The following is a 22,458-nucleotide window of genomic DNA, read 5'->3' on the forward strand; positions in this document are numbered from 1 at the left end:
AAAAATTTCAGCGTAAGAAGTTTTTGTGAATTCGAGCCCTGATTCTGAATGACGGGGTCCTGTCGGCAGCGGCGCTGCAAGGTCGATCCAAATAGGCTGTGAAGCTTAGGGCAAAAAGCGGTTCAGAACGAATTGTCACCGACATCAGCAAGGGTGGTTATGGGAGCAGCGATTGAAGCGCGACTGTGTTTCGAGGGAACAAACATTAGGAAAGAAAAAGGCGTTTTATTTAATTAAAGCGAGACAAATTTAGAATCATTCACTGAAAATAAAATTCCTAATCAATTTTATGTAAGCATGGCGAGAAAAGAAGAGGCAACTCTATTTTACTTGATCATTATCCATAAATACCTTTTCTCAGCGTCCACCGTAAGAACGCCCACCGATAGCGGCGCGCGCTTTGACGCCGCTATCCCTTGCAATGCAATGCAGCTCTTGAAGTGTGCAGAAAGGCGTGCTCGTAAAGTTGACCCCTTACAATACGCCCCCCCCTCGCTAGTTGTGTTGTTTTGCTTGTCGACGTTTGTCTGAGTTTGGTGGCGCGGGTAGTTTCATTGTTTCTTCACCTGTTCATTGAAAAGTAGTGAGTTGCGACCACCACATAATTGTTTACTTTAGTTGTTTTCGTGCGACAGCGCTGGCCGACTGGCTTGGCGTCCGACGAAAGGACGAGCACTCTTACGTTCTGTGCAGGAGTGCGATTTCGACACCCGTACGGCGGTCCTCTTGCTGCACCGCATTCCGCGCTCAAAGCTCAGAACGCCCATCAAGTCGAATGACGGGGTATTTGAATATACAGCTCTAATGCAGGCCTCGGAAAACAAATTTCGCGCGTTTGAGAACAAAATGACGTCACTTCGGTTTTCAAGGGATATGACGTCAAATTATTTTCTCCCGCCGGAAGTGTTCCCTCCTCACACAGATGGTGCTAAGCCCCATGAACCGCCGATGAACCGCCATGTTTAGAACGTATGGACTTCTATGCAACCTTCGCTACCAGGTGTATTTACCTTGGGGCTGGCGCGAACGCCGAGCCTCACTACCAAAAATTATGTGCCCCACCAACCCCGATTCGTGGAAGTGGCGCGCTTCAACCAACCGCAGTGCAATGGGAGGTCTCCGCACGGGGCCGCGACCTCATTGATCGCAGCAACCCAGCATAGAGTAACATACGGATTACAAGAGTGACCACTCCAGCCTAAAAGCGGCCGAGCTACGCAGCTTCATCGGTTCGAGTAAACACGGTAGTATGCGGATTACGAGGCGTACTTGCGCAATCCAGCATAATTTCATTGAAGACTCGCATACGCGGTGTCGCATATGGGGCATTTATTCGTGCATTAAGACAGTCTAATATTGATAGCACTGACTGGTCTACCACATATGGACGCGAAGAATGGCTTCCATCACGTGCACAAATCTGGTAGGCACGTTACATTGCCCGAATGGATAAATACGCCAAATTCGTGAATGCTGCCCAGCGTGACTAAGGCTCTCTTCTCACTGTTATCTTCATCCATCGGTACTCGGCAATAACCGCCGTGAAGATCCAAGGATGAGAAAGACTCTACGCTTTGCAAGCATTCGAGGGGGTAATCCATTTGAGACAGGGGATTCCCGTATTTCGTGTGATGATCCTGATCTGCCGATAACAAACACCGAATTGGCACATGCCGTTGTACAGCAGCTGGCAAGAGGTATGGTCGCTGGCGAAAAGAGCAATGTGTACTGGTATTGTCGCTGTAAGTGACTTCTCCCGTGGGTCACAAAGATTGTTGGTCGCAATGAAACCATGGGGCGAGAAATTGCTGGCTCTGTGGGCAAGGCAGATCGGTGGCCAGGACGGAATGACAAACATTTAGATCTCATGTGCACTGCAAAGGAAAAGGTAAGTGTCGAGCTTCTAACACGACGAGTCATCGGAGGTTTTAAAAATGCCCCCCCCCCCAAAAAAAAACGAGCTGGGATCCCGTTTCCAGATGAACACAGAATCCTAAATTTCTTATACAGGATGTGCTAGGCCTTTGTCGAAAAGCTCACACAAAAATCACCAAATCTGACACGATTACGCACATTTTGAAGGCCATATCCGATAATGCGTTTATTCTACTTGTCTTCAAGGACTGTACGACGGTCGATGCCATAGTTAAGGAATGTCAACGCTTTGAACAAGTGAAGATTCGCCTCATCGTCTGTCAGTTCCTTCGGCTGCCTTAGACCGCCACCACACCACCATGCGCTGACCCATGCACCAATGTCTGCGCAGTCTACAGACATGGATGATGCAATTCGCGTTGTCCGCCGCGAACAAGAAGCAATAGCTCCTACGACCTATCTTTCAGACGTTCAGTCAGCCAACCTGCCCACCGTGTCGCTCATACAAGCAGTCGTCTGCGCAGATTTCGAGGCCTGGGTTTATCAACCGCCGTCTGTTCTATCAGTGCACCCGAACGTACTCCTGCGAATGCCACCCATAACCAGGCCTGCCGTCCACGCTAGACAAAACCGACTGACACAACGACAGCAGACGACCGACGCATATGTTTAAACTGCTCTCGCGTTGGACACGTTGTCCATCCTTGCCGCAGTCACTGGTCATCAGCTTCAAACTAGAGCACTGAACCTTGGCGTCCTGCTTAAGGCAACATTCGACGTTTTCAATGCGATGCATTTCTTGCCGGTGGCTCTGTCCGTCCGTCCCGCGTCCCACACCCCTACAGCGCATTCGCGTCCCCTTCCCCTCTCCCCTCTCCTACGGTCCCCCTTTCTTTCCTCTAGGAATCCGGAGCGGCGCGCACGACAGGTGGTGCAACAGCTGCATACTCCGCTGGGGAGCCACGGTAGTTCCGCGGTATGAAAATGACGAAACGCGCGCGCCTCATTCTCTCTCCTGTGCAGCGTCGCGATGAGCGGTCGGGCCACTGCCACGAGACCATCTCCCGCTCAAGCTACATACTCCGCTGGGGGCGCCACGGTAGTTCCGCGGTATGAAAATGACGGAGCGCGCGCGCCTCATTCTCTTTCCTGTGCAGCGCCTCGATGAGCACTCGAGCCGCTGCCGCGAAACCATCTTCCCGCTGCTTCGCATCCACACATGGTTCCCTTTAGCGGGAGATGGAGTAATTTTTCCCCCCGCTCTGATCCACAGGCTTCCTACACCACCGCTCCACACTCCAGATACAGCCATTCGCTGTCACCAAAAGGCCGTCGATCTCTATCACCGCAACCACGCCAGTCCTCGTCCCCTGCACGGCCTGGCACCTACGCTTCGGAAAACTACGCCGTGCAGCTCCCGGAGGTGACACTGCATCATTGACCCGGTATAAACAACCTCTGTTGACTGTACCAACGCGCCTACGCTAATTTTCTTTCCTTCCCAACTGCCCTACAAAAAGAATGCCTGCTGAACATGGTCACAGCAAACTTCCCTGGTCCACCTTGCATACCACTAATGGTCATAGAAATTGCATATAGTACTAAAAAGTTTATGATTTGACTCTCGCTTCTTCGGAAGAAGGAGAAAGAAACTATTTAAAGTAAGATAATTTTGAGCTGCCATTTCGGCATTATGAATCAATGCATTATTAAACGGTTTCAATCAGTACAAGATTAATAGTTTGACCCTCACTAACTCGGGAAAAATCCTAATATTGAGTCGCCTTCAGGCCCTATCATCGTATGCGTTATTCAATAGTATCAATTTGACTCTCGCTTCTTCGGAAGAAGGAGAAAGAAACTATTTAAAGTAAGATAATTTTGAGCTGCCATTTCGGCATTATGAATCAATGCATTATTAAACGGTTTCAATCAGTACAAGATTAATAGTTTGACCCTCACTAACTCGGGAAAAATCCTAATATTGAGTCGCCTTCAGGCCCTATCATCGTATGCGTTATTCAATAGTATCAATCGCTTGTTTATTCAGAAGTGTATTGCCGCACACCACTTGCCGCACACCATTCCGATGGGCACGGCGGCACCATCGGAATGCACCCTGCTAATCCATTCGCCTTCTTTATGCAGTTAGTCGTCGTTCTGCTGATGTTGCCATCGGGCTACGAAGGACCGGCGCGCATTGCGCAAAGCAACTTGACAGAGACATCCCACGATACCAGCACCTTCGTGTCATCGATGCCACTGATACTCAGCGATGACATAGGCGCTTCGCGCCTGGTGACAGCAACGAATACGGACGCTACATTCAACGGCACCCTGGCGGGAAAGTGGTCATCATGGGACATAAAACTCGCATTCAGGCTTCGCGCGTGTCAAGGGCACGGCGGCACCATCGGAATGCACCCTGCTAATCCATTCGCCTTCTTTATGCAGTTACTCGTCGTTCTGCTGATGTTGCCATCGGGCTACGAAGGACCGGCGCGCATTGCGCAAAGCAACTTGACAGAGACATTCCACGATACCAGCACCTTCGTGTCATCGATGCCGCTGATACTCAGCGGTGACATAGGCGCTTCGCGCCTGGTGACAGCAACGAATACGGACGCTACATTCAACGGCACCCTGGCGTGAAAGTGGTCATCGTGGGACATAAAAGTCGCATTCAGGCTTCGCGCGTGTCAAGGGCACGGCGGCACCATCGGAATGCACCCTGCTAATCCATTCGCCTTCTTTATGCAGGTGAGCAAACGTTACGGCAAATGCTGTTGATCAAATAATGTGTTTTTGGTTGTGCTGCCGTGCCCGAGGCTGCTTATAGACTTGCTGTGTGACTGTGTTAACGTTACGCTTGCCGATACACTTCTATTATTATGTGGTGATGTTGAGACTAACCCCGCGCCTGAGGCTGCTGCTCTCTCAAAGCAGCTTCAGCAGATTGCTGAGGATTTGAGGGAAATCAAATTGGAACGATAACCGCTATTGAGTCTAAGTTGGAATTGCTGACGGCTCTAGACGATAAAATAAGAAGCTGTATGAAGCAGGTGACTAATTTGCAAAATGTTGTACAAGCTCTGGAGCTTAAAGTAGACGATCTGGAAAACCGTTCCAGAAGATCTAACTTGATAATTTATGGAATACAGGAGAATGAAAAAGAAAACAGTGAGAGTCTGGAACTACTAATTAACGAAAAAGTTGTTAAGAGCGTCCTGAAAACGGAGCCTCTAGCTATAGAAAGAATTCATAGGCTCGGAAGACCAGAAAAAAAGAAATCTAGGCCAGTAATTATGAAGCTCGTTGACGCTCGAGAAAAAACTAGAGTACTGAAAAATTGTCAAAGGTTGAAGGGGACCAACTGCTCTATTAGTGAAGACTATTCAACTAGAATACGAGACATAAGGAAAAAGCTCTGGAACTACGCCAAAACAAAAAAGGAAGCTGGCGATAAGGTGTCCTTATCGTACGACAAGTTGAAAGTGAACGGTGAACTGTTCTGTTGGGATGACCAAAAGGATGGCGTAGTTCCATTGAAGAGCAACCGCTCCCCCCAAAAAAACAGAGAAGCGAGCCAATGTCGCTGCGTCCGCGCCGAACATAGGAGCATCCGGAACAATACCAGTGCCACACGGGCAAAGTAAAGTGCACTTCGAGAGAGTGCACTTCAGCGCGCTGAGTGTCACTTATGCGGTGCGCTGCTACACGAGAAAGAAAAGTGTTCTTTCAAATTGATGGTCATGGCAACCGGGAGTCATACGGGAAAGCATATATTTACTAAAAATGTGTGCACAAAAACAGTTTATTATTGTTAGAAAGAACATTTACAATCCACCTTTATAACCGCCGGAAACGACGGCAACTTGACTAGCAACAGTCAGAACTACTCGATCCACCAAACAACTGCGCAGTCATTATCCGGCGTGGTCGTGAACAGCCCGAGAGCGAGAGTTTTTTTGCAGTTATTGTCGTTCTTTTGCGGTGTGGCACATTTTATTATCTTGTAACGTTAGCAATTTAAAACAATCTTATTAAAAGTTACTCCGGACCCTTCTTTCAATATCACTTTATGCATCTTCTAAGCATTGGTAACGAGGCTACACACTTCGCCGTCGCGAAGTGAGTTCGCCAAACACACTCGCCGGCGAGTGCACTCTGCAGTGAGTGTCACTAAGCGTTCCCGTGTGGCAGCCTGCGAATGACACTAGCCGCGAAGTGCACTCGCTCAAAGTGCACTCTACTTTGCCCGTGTGGCACGGGTACGTATAAGTTTCATAAATGTAAATTCACGTAGTGTCATGAATAAACTAGATGCTATCGAATCCGTACTGATTAGTCTAGAACCTGATTTTGTTGCAGTTACGGAAACATGGCTAACGGCTGATATTCTAGACGGTGAACTAGCCACGCCAAATTACTCAATAATACGGAATGATCGACCGACACGTAGTGGAGGCATTGCCTTACTAATAAAAAAGAACATCCCTTTCGTGGCACTACCTGATGTCGAGAACGTGGAAGCAATCTTTTGCAAGATAAATGTAGGCCAGCACACTATCACCGTGGGTTGTGTTTACCGCAGTCCCACGGCTGATAATGACGTGATTCAATCATTATGCGACTACTTGGAACGTCATGCATCATCTGGTCGACTAATCTTACTTGGAGATTTCAACTTGCCAGATATTGATTGGCAAGCCATGCAGTTCCCCTCTGCTTCATCTGAACTTATTTGTGATATGATGCTCCATTTTAACTTATGCCAAGTTGTCACAGAGCCCACGCGCATTAAGGGTACCGCATCAAACATTCTTGACCTGGTATTCTTGAGCAATCACTTTTCGCACGAACGTATAGATACTCAAATAATGGAAGGAATATCAGACCACAAGCTCACATATTGCACTATACACATAAAAGGTTCTACGCATACTCCGAAAACGTGCACGACCTTTCTGGACTTTTCAAATGCTGATGATGCCAGTATAATCGACCACCTTAGTTTTGAATATGCTAAGTTTGAGGAATTTTCTAAGCTTGCCTCTACAGACATTAATGTCCTGTGGAGTAAGTTTAAAGACATCTTATTTTTTTTTGCACTCGTACGTACGTGCCAAGTAAGACAAAAAAATCAAACACGGCTAATCCATGGATTACACGTGAAATTATCCAGGCGAAACGAAAAGTAAATAGGATACGAAAAAGGCTAAAAGTAAACACTTTGCACACAACTAGGCAGAGGCTGAGTGAAGCCATTTTCAATATGAAATCTAAAATTAAGGACGCTAAAGCTAACTACTTCGCCAATACTCTTCGTAATTTCTCGAAGACCGCACCTCAAAAATTTTGGAATTATCTTAACCCTAAGAAGCATGACGGCTCTACAACTTCTAGTGCCGACAACCGAAACACCGGACTTCTTTTAACACTTATATCGATGACGGCAGGCTTCCGAACGTAGAGCCGTGCGCCCGCACACGTATTGGCCCACTTAATATAACTGAAGCAGGGGTACTAAACCTTCTACTGAAAATTGACACTAAAAAATCTGTTGGGCCAGACAATATACCCAACGTATTTCTTGTGAGATATGCTGAATAGAGCGATAAATATCTTTCCTTAATTTTTAAGAAATCTCTAACAACCAGTACTCTTCCTGCAGATTGGAAAATTGCCAAGGTTGTCCCAGTTCATAAATCTGGAAGCGCTTCTCAGGAGTCAAATTTCCGACCTATTTCACTAACTTCGACTGTATGCAAACTTCTTGAACACATAGTCCTAAAACACATAACCACATACCTTGACGAAGAATCCATACTATCACCGTGTCAGCATGGTTTCCGGAGAGGACTTTCGACAGTCACGCAACTTATAGAACTAACGCACGACATATCTCAATCTATGGACAATGGACAACAGATAGACCTAATTTTACTAGACTTTGCAAAGGCCTTCGACCGCGTACCCCACAAAAAACTAGTTAAAAAAATTCGCTCAACAATAGGTGACGGTCCTGTTGTTGATTGGATTGAAAACTACCTCGCTAACCGATCACAGTTCGTTCAAATAAATAATGAAGCTTCTAGCTTAGCCCCTGTAACTTCCGGTGTACCCCAGGGTAGCGTCCTAGGACCTGTTTTATTTCTTATTTACATAAATGACTTGCCTGCTAGGTGTCAAGTAAATATACGTCTTTTTGCGGATGATTGCATCTTGTATCGTGAAATTAATTCTAATGATGACCATGAAATTCTAAATAATGCTCTAGAGTCGGTCTTCATTTGGTGTCAGGAGTGGCAGATGACACTAAATGCACAGAAATCGGTAACATTAACAATAACTAGAGAGAAACAAATATCGCACTTCACCTACACCATTAATAACACGCCTCTGACTAGGGTTTTAGAGCATAAGTACTTAGGTTTAACATTATCCCATGATCTTCGATGGAATACGCATGTTGAAAACATTACATCGACTGCACTAAAGCGACTCTTCTTCCTGAGAAGACGACTTCGCCTGGCACCACCCGCCACAAAGCTGTCGGCTTATCGCATGATTGTTCAACCAACCCTTGAGTACGCTAACGTTGTTTGGTTTCCTTTCACTAACGAACTTATTGACAGACTAGAGGGGGTGCAGAGAAAGGCGTTAAGGTTTATCTTTAATAAATACAAGCTAATTGACTCACCAACTAGCTTACTAAAGCAATCTGGTATGCTAACCTTACAAAATCGAGCAAAACTAGCCCGACTGAAATTCTTGTATCAATTAATTAATGGCGAAATAAACATTGACACACCTAAAGTTATCTCTTTCTCCCGCACAAGACCTACACGTCATAAACATCCTCATACCCTTATTGAACGCAGGTACAACTCAAACTGTTTTAAATACTCTTATTTTAATCGTGCAATCAGAGAGTGGAACCAACTGGACCCTTCAGTCACGAGCACTCAGACTTTGGTAAATTTTCTAGCATTGGTCGAGGAAATAATACGTGCATAGCTGTTCATCACTAATCTTACACCTCATTATGTACATTTTTGAACTGTATTACGTTCTATGTATTCCGATTTCGCACTTGCGTCACAATTGTGCTCCCTTTCTTTTTGCTGACTTAGTTTTGTTTTACTTACTTCTTCTGTGTTCCAAGTACTTTCGTCCGTTATATTGTTATAGTTGACTTGATGAATAATTATTGTAACACTGTATTCTACATACCTGCCTTATGTATCGTTTACACCGTACTCATGTATGTGCCCTCCCTGCTATGATCTCGTGTGAGATCAGCAGTATTGTTAAATAAATAAATAAATAAATTCAGACAAGTGGTTGTGTTGTATTCCTTTATATCTGTCCTTGTCTTGGTGCAGTCTTACACTTCAGAAGCCATGCAACACACACCAACTCAATATGGTACTTTGAATTAAGTCCAAAGCCATACTCTAAAAACAGCTTGCACCCTTCGGGGCGTCTTTTTGTCCCAGAACACTAACCAGTACTAGGGCAGAAAATTGGGTTAGTTGGTGTAGCATAGTTCGAAGTCTGGAAGACGAGCGCTTGGACAAAATACACACAGGAATGTGTGTGTCGTTCTTCTGTTCAGAATTTGAACAATAATCATCCGTCTTGCTGGCGCTCACTTTCTTAAAAACTCTGTGCCTGCTACTTTTGTGTCAAGAATGCTACTTCATGCCATTTGTGACCTGGAAGTGTAGGCTGCACAGTATTAAAAGGAAAGGCACGCATAGATGATCATTGTTAAGGGATAAAGATAGGCACCTATGGTGTAAATTAGGGTTGTGCTAATACTCCAATACTCAAGCTCCAGTGCAGTACGCCAATGTGACGTCATTGATTTCAAAGTATTTTTCTTATTTGGGCTGCCGTAGCTCTATATAAAGGTTTTTAAACTTGCTAAGTGCAGAGATTGGCTCTTCTCGAATGCAATGTAGTCAATTTTCCCTGATAAAAATATTTGCTATGTCAGAGCAGATGCCGTCAAAATCCATATAGTCGTGGTGACCTGCTGCGGGAACTTCAAGGCTCAAGTGAGTATTCCCTTAAGGTTACCTTATGGATGTCCATGCCATGCTGTCTTGGTGGCTGTTAAATGTTTGTCACAAAACACAGCATCGGGAAGAATTGTCAGATGCAGAACAATGTGATGAATGAACTAGAAAGTGACAACAATTATGGAATTAAAAGACTAAATCAACGAGGCCATTCAAAAAGGTCCAAATTAAAATAGTGAGTTCGGTGTGTGAGAGTGCTAGCTGTGTTTATTCAAGGGAGTGGTAAAAGAAAGATGCAGAGCAACTACACAAATTTACGTCACCCAATTCATGGCAAAATGTTCGTACAGAAGCACATAAATATATCATATGTACACAATATGTGCCGTTAGTGGCTGCTTCTAAGAGGCAGCTGCTTTTGTGGCAAGCTTTCGGCCAGCGTGTCCTCTGGAATGGCCAAAACGGACTCCTGAAAAAAGAACATAGAACAAAAATATAGCAAGTCGTCTCGGCCACTATCGGTTGCTATAAACAACTCGTTTGTATTTTTTTTAAATGAGCACCGCTAGATAAGCTGCAAAACCTTAATAAAGGCACCCTAACCTACTCAGAACCAAAAGAATGTACATTCTAAGGGTTTTCATGCCAAAACCACGATCTGATTGTGACACACCATAGTAGGCGGGATTCCGGATTAGTTTTGACCACCTGGGGTTCCTTTGTGTATCCAAGAACAGGAGCATTCTTGCATTTTGTCCCATCAAAATGCAGCTGGATGAATCACTGAGCTCAGCAGCACAATACCACAGCCGCTAAGCTACTACAGCCCCCGGGTACCGCTCTGAACACTTTACATAGGCACGAAGATCTGTCTGTAAAGGATGTAGAAGAACAAGCTTTTATTTTTGCCTTTCCATGAAAATGTGCAAAGCTAGCACGACCGAATGACAGCCTGCAACTTGTGCTGCAGAGGCTTTCAAAACACTGCCTTCCATGTGCACTGCTAGACTGTCTTGGTCTGTGGATTCTTTTTTGGGAGTGCTGATCGCAGGCGCCTGTTCCTGCATTGAGCGAACGAAAAATGAAATGAAAATTACATGAAGCCAATATGCGACACCCATGAAAGCAAAGGTTGAATTATTTGTTTTAAGAACCCCAGCCGCTTGATGCCTTCAGGTTTATTGGCCAGTCGCCTTCTCCGAGGCCCATGTATCACATGAAGGTATCATGTATTACGAGGCGGTGGGCACTAACAAAAGAAGAAGACAACAGACCAAGTCATGCGGGGCGGGTCCAAGCAGCCGTGTGCTGATCGATAAAGTGGGGAGATAACATTCTCTTCCTTTGTGTTCATTCCTTGGAAGCTAATGTTTGTCAGAAAGGGAATCCTACGCCTGGTGTAGACCTTGAGGAAAGTGAACAGACCCTGCAAAGATATTGAATCGAGCCTTGACGAGCTACGAGTGTTCCGAACGCCGGCGTCGAACGTCATGAGTAGGCCTAACAGAAGCCAATGGAAGGCGCTGACGATGCACAATGCCGTGACGGCGCGAGCTGTCACTGCCTGATCTGAAGATCATTGTTGCGAACGTTCGCCTCATCTTTACCTTACTGCAGCGAAAAACTAACAGTGGCGTAGCGGAAGTTGTGCCAACGTTTGAAGTTAAGTCTGATTTGAGTAAGGACGTAGCATACTTCAACGGTGAAGAAGACACTCCGTGTAGGCCTGGACAAAGGACTTGAAAACGATGGCGATGCCGCACATGTGACCGGAGGACTAGCATCTGGCGGCGGCAAGAAGCCACCTTGACCGCGCAGTAAGAGTGGTTGTGAACAAGACGTAGAAAAATGTCAAGCTGAACATTAATTTCAAGTGGATAGACATTCCAACGTAACCGATTACAATTCGTAAATTGCAATTTCCGCCGTAAAATTACTAATTAATAAGTGTGAGTTTTTGTTATTTATTCGAATGTGTGGTTTAATTTCTTGTGAAAGTATTGTCCGCCTCGGAATAATTTAACTCAATGACCAGAATTGTGTGATATGCAACAAGTTATTGTTAAAAATTCCGGAAAACTGAAAAAATTACTCTCTATATGTTCATTCCATAATGATTGGTTGAATCTCAGAAGGAAATTTAAAGGTTAAACTTCCAGCTTTCGCACGTGATTCCGAAACACCAGCGCTGGAGCGTCAGTGGAGCGTCACAAATTTCAAACTAATTTTTTTCATGGATAGGCCGCGTTTTCTCAATAAAGGTTACCGAAACTTGCCACATTCATTCTCCCGATTCTTTAGTACACAATTGTAAGAGAACCAGTGACCAGGGGTGGCTTGCATGAACATTTGATAAAGAATATAATAACAATTGTAATAACGATTTATTGAACGGCCCCTAGACCACCGCTAATTTGCTCTTAGCCAACAGTTTACTAAATTATACTGGTCTGCCAATGCGGAATACTACGGTGCTCACGCGATCAGCTTCTGAAAACGAACCGATGATATCGCTGTCTGGATTTTAGAAACGCAACCTATGTTGCTCTGTAAAAACATTTTTCGCAAGATTTCGATTTACTTTATCCAGCAACAGGTGCCGTGACATGTGTTTAGTTCTAACTACATTATTAAAGAAGCGCTGGTCTTACGGTGTCATGTGCACGTGCGACATTCCCCACGTAGTCAAATAGTAGGGCTCTTGTTGAGGCAAGGGACGCTGGGGAACAGCTTGCCCTGCTAACATGGCCGCCAGTCTCCGCAAACTGTTGTGTGCCTTTTCGTCGGTTCACCACACTCACGCCAACTGGAAACATTCCTTTTAATGACCAGAGACGTTGGGATGATTTGATATGACGGCTTCTCTCCCACAAGAAGTTATGAAGAAGGAAGGAGCTTTTCCATGCAGCACAGTCGTCGGGTCGCCGAATGTAAAGAGAACGGACGCGAGCTAGACGCGGCATCTCTGTGCGCAGTGCCAGCCTCGTTACGTGGCAATTATACCGCTTGTGTTGGGACCTGTGATTACAAAAATGTCAGTGGTGTGCATATACGATTGCCACACTGCTCTCACGGTGACGTGAAGAGTGCTTGAGTTGAAAAGCTCCGATAAAACGGCTCATTATTTCGGCTGTATCGATGGGCCTACTAAGCTTAAAACCGACGATTGCTTGACAATGTCTTATTAGGCGGTGTAAATTGCTGGCGACGGAGTTGTTCAATAGGTTTTGGCTTCACCAATTGGTTTGAAGTATGTTAGCGTAGCGTTCATGTTTGCCTGTACAAGCAACGCGCCAAATGCTGACTACCACTCAGCGTGATGTGCTGAGCATTGGTGCTTTGCCGCTCAGTCTCCGAACCATAGAATGCCTTTTTACGACCCGCACTCTTTATGTTTACGTGTATACCTGTGAGATAATTGTTTACGCGCAATTATACCCCCCACCCCCCATACTGTTACAAATACAATCGCTTCTTCACTCGATTCCTGTCTTTACCTTTTGCTGGTAAGTGAAAGTCGTAAAGATCCCTCACTATGTTGCCTAAATAAGTGCCGTACGTACATCACTTTTCCTCCTGAACTGCTCGTTCGTTCGTGGTCAAATTCCAAACAAAGTAATTATTTCGTGGTGCATGCATTTTAATACCACATTTGAGAGCATTATTGGTTCTTTCGTTCAGAATAAACAGGATACACATCTCATTCCTTTGCCTAGTAGAAAGCGTAAAGAAATCGCATGGATGGATGTATAGATGGATGCTAGGAGCGTCCCCTTTCGAACTGGGCGGTGGGTTACAGCACCAAGCTCTTGTTATATTGCCTAATGTCCTACCTAGATTAAAAAAAGAAAACAAACACGAAGAGCTCCCCTGACCAAACTTTCTGAACCCCTATTTGGAACTTTTGTTTTTGTATGTCTCCGTTGTTTGTCGTTTCCCCACTTTTCTTCCACCAGTCTTCCAATCGCCCCTAACTAATCAATTGCGGACATGTTTACTTTCCCCCTGTTCTGGCTATAAGGAGGCCATAGGTGCTTATTTCGCCCGCTGGGTAGATATCGTCACATTCAAATAAAACATGCTCCACCGTTTCCCTAGCTTTACCGCCGCAAGCAGATGCTTCTTCTTAACTGTTGTATGTCGTTGTATAAGTGTTTTTCTAAGGCATCCTGATCTCGCTTCGAAAAGTAAAGAGCTTCCTGTTGAGTTATCATAAATTATTTATTTCCTGATTTCGTTTTGTCCTGCTATGTAGCTACTCATAGCAGGTTTCTTTTTCATTGCCGCCACCCATGAGACTATCTCAGCCTCTATGATTTTCCGCTTGACGTTATTTGCTGCCATGTTGCTCATCATTCCGGCCGAATACTAAACTTCCCAGTTCATTTCCTCCACCGTGAACTAAAGTTTTGCCGGTACACATATCTGGATACACTCGCAGCCCATTTACGTCCTTCCACATTTCTCGGTCTCTCATTATAATCAAGTTTACTCTGAGCTTTCCTCACTTCAAAACTTGTCCAGCCCATATCACCCTGCGCAGCTTGATTTGTAGTCTTCCCGTGAGCGCCCAATGCGAGGCTTCCCACTGACCTTTTTTTCTTGGCATCGAGTCCTGAATGTACCCCTCACTTCAAGCAAGCAACCGCATTTGCAAATGTAAGTCCTCGAACCATTACACTTTTCCACATACCTCGGAGCACATCGTACCTATCGCATCCCTATAGCGCTCTGTGTTTCATTATGGCCGGAGTTCTCTTCCCCTTTGCTATTATTTTTTCCTGTGTTTCCATATATCTATTGCCTTCCTTTATCCCTATACCGAGTTATTTATATTATTTTACGCGACTTTCTTCCTGGCCCTCATTGACACTGTCTGTTCACTGTTTTCATCGAATAATACAAGACCCAATTTTTAATGCTAAATTCAGACCTAAATTCTCGCCTTCCTGTCCACAGATATTAGCCAGACGTTGCATATTACTTTTCTTGCTGGTTAGCAACACAATGTCGTCCGCACAAAACAAACCTGGAAGCTGCTGCTCTACCATTCCACCAGCCTGATTGTATGTGAGGTTAAGCACAATATTGCTTCCCTCTAGCGTCATTTCCATTCTTACCTTGTGTATCATAAACAGCAGCGGAGATAGAGGGCACCCCTGTCTCAGTCCCTTGTTCATATCAACTTGCTCCTCGCTCCTCAACTGTTCCTATCCAACGCAAACTGTATACCTCTCAAAAGCTGTATACAATCTTTGCCTATGACTTCCCCTTCCAGAATATCTCGCAATATGTTGCGGTTTACGTTGTCATACGCTCCGGTAACGTCTAAAAAGCCACATAGGGTGGTATCCTTTCTTCTCTGGATATTTCATTACACTGAGTGCGGGTACGGAACCAGAGTGCCGTCTGTCGTTTTAACGGCGAAACATGGAGAGCCTTGTTTCACCCGTAGCCTATGGTATTACCTTGGTAGTATCAAACTGCGCCGCGATTTCACCACAGAAGCTCTATGCGTTCTGCTAGGCGCTGCCTAATAATTATTGCCTAAAAAGGCAATAAGTAATAATTATTATTTGTTTTGAAACATATTTATACACTAGACAGGAAAGGCAAAGCGAGCTGCAGGCTGGCAACTGCTACCGAAAGGGGCACAACGCCTGCCTACTCTTCAGAAAGGAGGAGGCAGTAACATAGAAATTGAAGATACGAAGAAGGAGAGGGAAGAGGAAAGAAAGAGAAAAGTCAAATATCAAAGAATGAAGCAGAACACACACAGTACAGGTCACACACAGAAGGGCTGGTCACTGTAGGTCACTCCACTAAAGTATGTTGAAATAGAAGCAATAGTGTCTGAGGTTACGTCACCAGAAAACAGAAAGTGGCTACAAACGTGAACCTAAGTTTGATTTCTTTAGAAAAGTAAGAAGCGAGCGATGCGCCTAATCGCGTCGAGACGCACAAACACTGGGGTACGAACATTCGTTGAGTGACGAGTGACCGCAGGACAAGGAGGTGATAGTCTGTCACTAGCGAAGTGCGCTGCGCAGTGAAAGCCGGGCACTCCAATATAAGGTGCTGAACTGTCTCGCTGCAATCGCAAGACGTACACGGTGGACTGGCCACACGTCATTGTCGGTATAAACGTTCGCACACGCTCACACAGCCAACCCTTCGCTTGAGTAGTTGTGCTCTAGCGCCACGAGGCAAGCCTCGACCGCGAACACGGGGTGGGAACGTTCCAGTAAGTAATGAAATGGACCGCAGTATTCGTGCTCACAAGAAAATTTAGGTGCGAACAAGCCAGCCGTCTAATAGAAGAGTCATTCATGCCTCCAGTTATACCCGCGTTTTGATTGAGATAAAGCACCACTGGTCTACGGAGAGGTCACCGAGCTAGGGTCAGCTGCGTGAAGTCGGTTTCTCCCGGTCCTTGTAGATAGGCACGATGTTCTAGCCTTTTAGGAAACGTTTAATAACACGTCATTAAATCGTTATTATTTTCCTTATGAAATGTTCCTTCAAGCCGCTCCAGGCCAGCGAGGTGGCCATCACTTTATGTTCCCAAAAGCTCCCCAATTTGTCTTCAGAAAGAACGCTTTAATCGATTCTTCCTCGACTAGATTACACTTCCTCCCTTTTCTGCTTCACCCCTCCTGGGGTGATAACGAAGAACGTTGCTTATGGCCGCAAACTCCTGCTGGTCAGTATTCATATACCCCACAGTATTGAGTACACCTTATTGCGCCGATGACTTCACTGGTTAAAAACGTCCTATAATCTTTGCATCACTGGCTGATATTCCTTTCCGTACGAGGACAAGGTCTAGCAGTCCAACGTCTGGTATATGGCGTACTTGGCGCCCCTTCTCGAAGTGCAACTTAATGGCTTTTCTATATCTGGGGCCCCATTACGTAAAACTATTCCAACCTATTTTTATTTCAATCTGCTGACGTCAAATTTACGTAACCACCGCCGCAAGCAACGGGCGGTGACCCACAGCTTTGTCTGAACAGCCGAATCAAACGCTCTCCTCGTTTATAGGAGGTCACCTTTGTTGCCTGTCAAAACGCATAACATTGCCTACACTGAGCGGTTTTTGTTATCTAATTGGCGGCCAATAGGCGAGGAGCAGGCTCAAGTGGAGAGTGTTTCAAAGGGGCCGAGTCGGTAGAATGAAAATAGATAACCGAATGAAGAGGGTGGTGCCGGCGTCTACGATTGGTCCGCTTCCCCTTACTTAGCTTCCGGTGGCTGGTCGAAAATCGCGGCGAGCAACGGAAGATTAAGAATGCTGATAAAACGAATCCTCAGCAAGGAAGAGTTGGCAGATCGATGTCGTATACGTCCCGGCTGAATAAAGTTTTACTGCCACGCAAAAAGGTTTATTATACCTGTGGGATACCGTGTCGATGGAAGGACGCATCCCAACATAAAACATAACGACTGTTGATTACCGTAGTAGCAGCGGCGGGGCGAGCATGCCTAACTGCGCTCTAACGGTTAGCGAAGGAAGGAAGCTCGAGCTTGGCAGGCTTGGTTTTATAGCCACCGCCGGTGACGTAAGCCTCCGGTGACGCTGCGGTGGCGCTGTCCCTTACCAGAGGCGTGGTGCAGCATGCTGCCGTGTCACGCCGGGCTAGCAATTGGCGAGGCAGAGGCTGCACCGGTTTGTGCGCAGTGTGTCGTCACGTCACCCCTCCCCCCCCCCCCGCGAAGTGTAGAGCCCTCAGGGTCTGTAGAAATCTGGGAGGCGTATCAGACGTCCAGGGCGTGTCGTGACCAAAGGAAAGCGTGCGTGCACGATGCTAGCTCCTTGAACACGAAAGGTGTAGGCTTGCAGTGGTGGGCTGCAGGTGACGGGCGTAAGGCGGCGATGGTGCGTCGGAGCCGGGCGACGAAGTCGGTGGGATCTGACGTCGTAGTGCTGGAAGGCAGTGCAGCGAGAAATTCACCTGGGAGGCGGAGTGCTTCCCCGTAGACGAGCTCTGCTGGTGTAGCGTGGATGTCCGGCTTGAAGGTGGCGCGAAGACCGACGATGACGGCTGAGATGCCCTCAAGCCAGGTTGAGTCCGGGTGGCACATAATGGCTGCTTTGAACTGTCGGTGGAAACGCTCGATCATTCCGTTGGCGCAGGGGTGGTAACTGGTGGTCCTGAAGCGTTCAAAGCCGATGGTCAGCACGAGGAGCCTGAAATGGTGCGACTCGAACTGTCGTCCTTCGTCGGTGGTTACGCGGCGGGGGGCGCCGAAACGAGCCATCCAGCAGGTGAAGAAGGCCGAAGCGACATCTTCCGCGGTGATTCCCTCGAGGGGCCATGCCTCGGGCCATCGAGTGTACCGATCGATGGCAGTGAGGCAGTAGCGATAGGGTCCAGCCGGGGGAAAGAGTCCTATGATGTCGAGGTGGACGTGCTCAAACCGACCAGAAGTCTGAGGGAATGTTCCGAGTGGTGACGTGACATGCCTGGTGACTTTAGCGCGTTAGCATTGAATGCAGGAGCGCGCCTAGGTGCGACAATCCCGCTGCATGGAGGGCCAGACATAGCGGTCAGCCACAAGGCGTGTAGAGGCGCGTATGCCGGGGTGGCTGAGGTTGTGGAGCTGGTCGAAAAGACCACGGCGATGAGACAGGGCCACGTAGGGCCTGCTTCGTCCTGTCAGCATGTCGCAACAAATTGTGGTTGTCGACCCTGGAATGGGAACTTGTTGTAGCTGTAGTGAGGACCTGCCCTTGAGAAGTTCCTGCAGTTCGGCGTCCGTAGTCTGAGTCTCGGCGAGGACGTCCGCTGTTATCTGCACAGAGTTTATGGCTGCTAAGCGTGAAAGCGCGTCGGCGACCACATTGTCTTTTCCGCTGATGTGTTGGATGTCGGTGGTGAACTGTACAATGAACGAGAGTTGGTTCTGCTGTGCAGGCGGGAGTTTGTCGCGACGTTGAGAGATGATCGAAGGCGTAGGTAAGAGGATAGTGGTCGGTATAGAGGGTGCAGTTCTGTACTTCGAGAATATGGCGAAAGTGTTGAGCTGCTTCGTATATCGCCAGAAGTTCTCTGTAGTAGGATGGCAAACTTGTCGGGGCGGTGGTCGTGATTTCGTCAGTGGAACTGGCGGTTGAAGGGGTCGTTTTCTGAGCTGCGAGTTTCTTGGAGAAGAACACCAAGGGATGCCAGGTGTTGTGCACGCGTTGCATGAGGGCGGCGCCGATGGCGAAGCTAGATGTGTCCGTGAGAAATCCGTGAAGAGTCCCAAAGGAGCGTCTGGCACGGGATGGGTGAGAATCGTGGTGGTGCAGAGGGCGGCTTTGCATTCTTCGAAAGTTTTCGTTAACGTTGGTGTCCACGTGACGGGTTGGTTTCCTCGTAGGCCAGCCAAAGCATCGTGGAGGGGAGCCTGGTAGTCGGCTGCGTGTGGCAAGAAACGCCTGTAACATTTCTGCATGCCGAGGAAACGGCGAAGGTCTTTAGCAGTGGTGGGTTGAGGGTAATTTTGCAGGTCCGAGATGCGTTGGGGCAAGGGCCGAGTTCCCTCAGAAGAAACCTCGTAGCCGAGGAAGCGGACGACGGAAGCGCCTATCTTGCTTTTTTTGGATATTGACGAGTAGACCGTGGTCATCGAGGCGTTGGAACAGCAGACGAAGGTGCCGGTGGTGCTCTTCGGCGTCGCGGGAAAATACCAGTATGTCGTCCAGGTAAACGAAGCAGAAGTCGAGGCCGCGGACGACTTCGTCGATGAAGCGCTGAAAGGTTTGTCCAGCGTTCCTCAGGCCGAAGCTCATGAAGGGATACTCGAACAAGCCAAAGGGAGTGATTATTGCCGTTTTCGGGACGTCATCCGGATTGACGGGTATCTGTGTGTAGGCCTTCACCAAGTCTAGCACGGAGAACACGTGGCAGCCATGAAGGCGATGGGCGAAGTCCTGTATGTGGTGGACGGGAAACCTGTCCGGGATGGTGCACGCGTTGAGGGTACGGTAGTCCCCACAGGGCCGCCATCCTTCGGTCTTCTTCGTCGCAAGATGGAGTGGCGAGGTCCATGGACTGTCCGAGCGGCGGGCGATTCCTTCGCGGAGCATGGCCTCTAACTCTGCTTTGTCTATGTGCATGCGGTCCGGGGCAAGGCAATGGGCGCGGCAGAAAACCGGGGGGCCTGAAGTGGTCTGAATGTAGTGCACGGTGGTATGCTGCACTTTGCGTGGCAGACGCTGGGGCGCGTCAATCCGGGAAATTCGGCGAGGATGGCGTGGTACGGCGAATGATTGTCAACACTGAGTACCTTGATGCTTGGCTGTTGGGCGGTCATTCGCTGGCCTGGTGTGGAGTGTCCCGTTGTCGCGTCGATGAGGAGGTCGTTGCGGCAGTCCGGAAGGAGGTTGTAGTGGGCCAGAAGGTCTGAGCCGATGATTGGCTCGGCGACGTCGGCGATGACGAAGTTCCAGTGAAGGTCATGGCGTAAGTTTCTGAGCTGGATGTGCAGGCGGAGCGAGCCGTACGCCGTGATTCCGGGAAATTCGGCGAGGATGGCGTGGTACGGCGAATGATTGTCAACACTGAGTACCTTGATGCTTGGCTGTTGGGCGGTCATTCGCTGGCCTGGTGTGGAGTGTCCCGTTGTCGCGTCGATGAGGAGGTCGTTGCGGCAGTCCGGAAGGAGGTTGTAGTGGGCCAGAAGGTATGCTGCACTTTGCGTGGCAGTACGCTGGGGCGCGTCAATCCGGGAAATTCGGCGAGGATGGCGTGGTACGGCGAATGATTGTCAACACTGAGTACCTTGATGCTTGGCTGTTGGGCGGTCATTCGCTGGCCTGGTGTGGAGTGTCCCGTTGTCGCGTTGATGAGGAGGTCGTTGCGGCAGTCCGGAAGGAGGTTGTAGTGGGCCAGAAGGTCTAAGCCGATGATTGGCTCGGCGACGTCGGCGATGACGAAGTTCCAGTGAAGGTCATGGCGTAAGTTTCTGAGCTGGATGTTCAGGCGGAGCGAGCCGTACGCCGTGATTCCGGGAAATTCGGCGAGGATGGCGTGGTACGGCGAATGATTGTCAACACGGAGTACCTTGATGCTTGGCTGTTGGGCGGTCATTCGCTGGCCTGGTGTGGAGTGTCCCGTTGTCGCGTCGATGAGGAGGTCGTTGCGGCAGTCCGGAAGGAGGTTGTAGTGTTTTTTTTACTCACTTTCAGCTTTCGTTTTCTGCTGTCCTTTATTATGCCAACAAAGGTGGAGCTTGCCTCCGGGGACAGTTGGGACGGAATGTCTGGTCCATACCATCATCATCATCACTCTCTCTCACCTTTTTTTGTTCATGACTCCTTCTTTGAGCCTAAAAGTCATCCCTGAACTAGCCTACCAGGCCGTCCGTCTTTGGTGTCATTGGGTCCTGCTCGATGTCACGGGCCCGGACTGGCGGTAGTGCTGATGCCTCCTGGACGCCTTCTTCATGCACGCCAACTGTGCTATCTGGACCATTGCTGCTAGCGTTTGCTCTAATTTTTCTTTTCTTTTCTTTTCTTTCCTTTCCCTTGCTGTTCGATCTATGTCATTCCTTTCTCTATCTCGTTCTATATTTCTTTTTCCCCTTTTCTTACTCTATGTAAGTATGTCTGTGAACTACGTGTGTGTTTCAAATAAACAGCTGAGACGCGACATGCCATGCCATGGCAGACACAATTAGCTTCCACCTTATGACAGGATCTGGCCGAATATCTTCTCTGCTTTTGGGTCGGCTCACCCTCGGCATTCTTTAAATTTTTTTCCAATTGGCTTTCCTTCAATAACTTTTTGGGTTATACCCTTATTCATTTTTGTTTGATTGGTTTAAGCCTGCGATACGTTTGTGGTGCGGGCTACCCTCATTTTCATTTAGGTTGTTTTCACTGTTCCGAGGGACCCAAAAACAAGCCGTGATTGTGGAGTGGTTTGCCGCACTGGGCTCGAAAGACGTAGGCGGACGAGGACCTTGAAGATGGGATCGCGGGTGCCACCAAATGTCGGAACCGCTGTCGACAAGGAACCGCTGCTTCGTGATTTGATCGGAGACGAAGATGCGACGGCCTGCGGGTTGGCAGCTTGCGGCCGTCTCTACGAGCTGCCGTTGGCGTTTTCCGCATGTCCCACGGAACAGAGTGGTCGACATTGCCGGGCTCTGTGCCCGAAGCGTCGGTGGTAGTAACACGGGCCGCTGTTATCAGGTTGCCGCGACAAAGTGGTGTTAAGGTCGCGGCTTTGCAAGTGGCGGCGCTGTTGCATCTGAAGACGTTCACCCAGACGTTGTTGAATGGAGGTGAGCTGTCGATTGATGTCGTCGATACGGCGCGCAAGCTCTGTGGTGTTCAGCGGTGCGGCGACAGCCTCGATGGTGGGCGACAACTGCGGCAAGGAGGCCTCGATGACGCGATCGGCAATCTCTGCAAGTTCGTCGAGAGGTAGCCTAATCTGAGCCTTCAGAATTGTCTGGACGTGCGGCGGGAGTCGTTGGAGCCAAAGCGCTCGCAGGAAAGAATCCTGGACTTGCATGATGCCCGCGAGCGCACGCATGTGGCGCAGGAGCTCCGAAGGTT

General features: G+C 47.9%; 1 protein-coding gene and 1 non-coding gene across 2 annotated transcripts in view; both read right to left on the reverse strand.

Annotated features, from left to right (window-relative positions):
• The window catches only part of LOC119449204 (uncharacterized), a 73,332-nt gene that overhangs the window by 37,722 nt on the left and 13,152 nt on the right, over positions 1-22,458 (reverse strand). The gene's annotated exons all lie outside the window — the stretch shown is intronic.
• On the reverse strand, positions 1,012-1,172 carry LOC119437985 (U1 spliceosomal RNA). Its single transcript, XR_005189616.1, has one exon. It is a non-coding gene; the product is annotated as a U1 spliceosomal RNA (small nuclear RNA).

Source organism: Dermacentor silvarum, chromosome 1 (assembly GCF_013339745.2).
Source record: "Dermacentor silvarum isolate Dsil-2018 chromosome 1, BIME_Dsil_1.4, whole genome shotgun sequence".
Lineage (NCBI taxonomy): Eukaryota > Metazoa > Arthropoda > Arachnida > Ixodida > Ixodidae > Dermacentor > Dermacentor silvarum.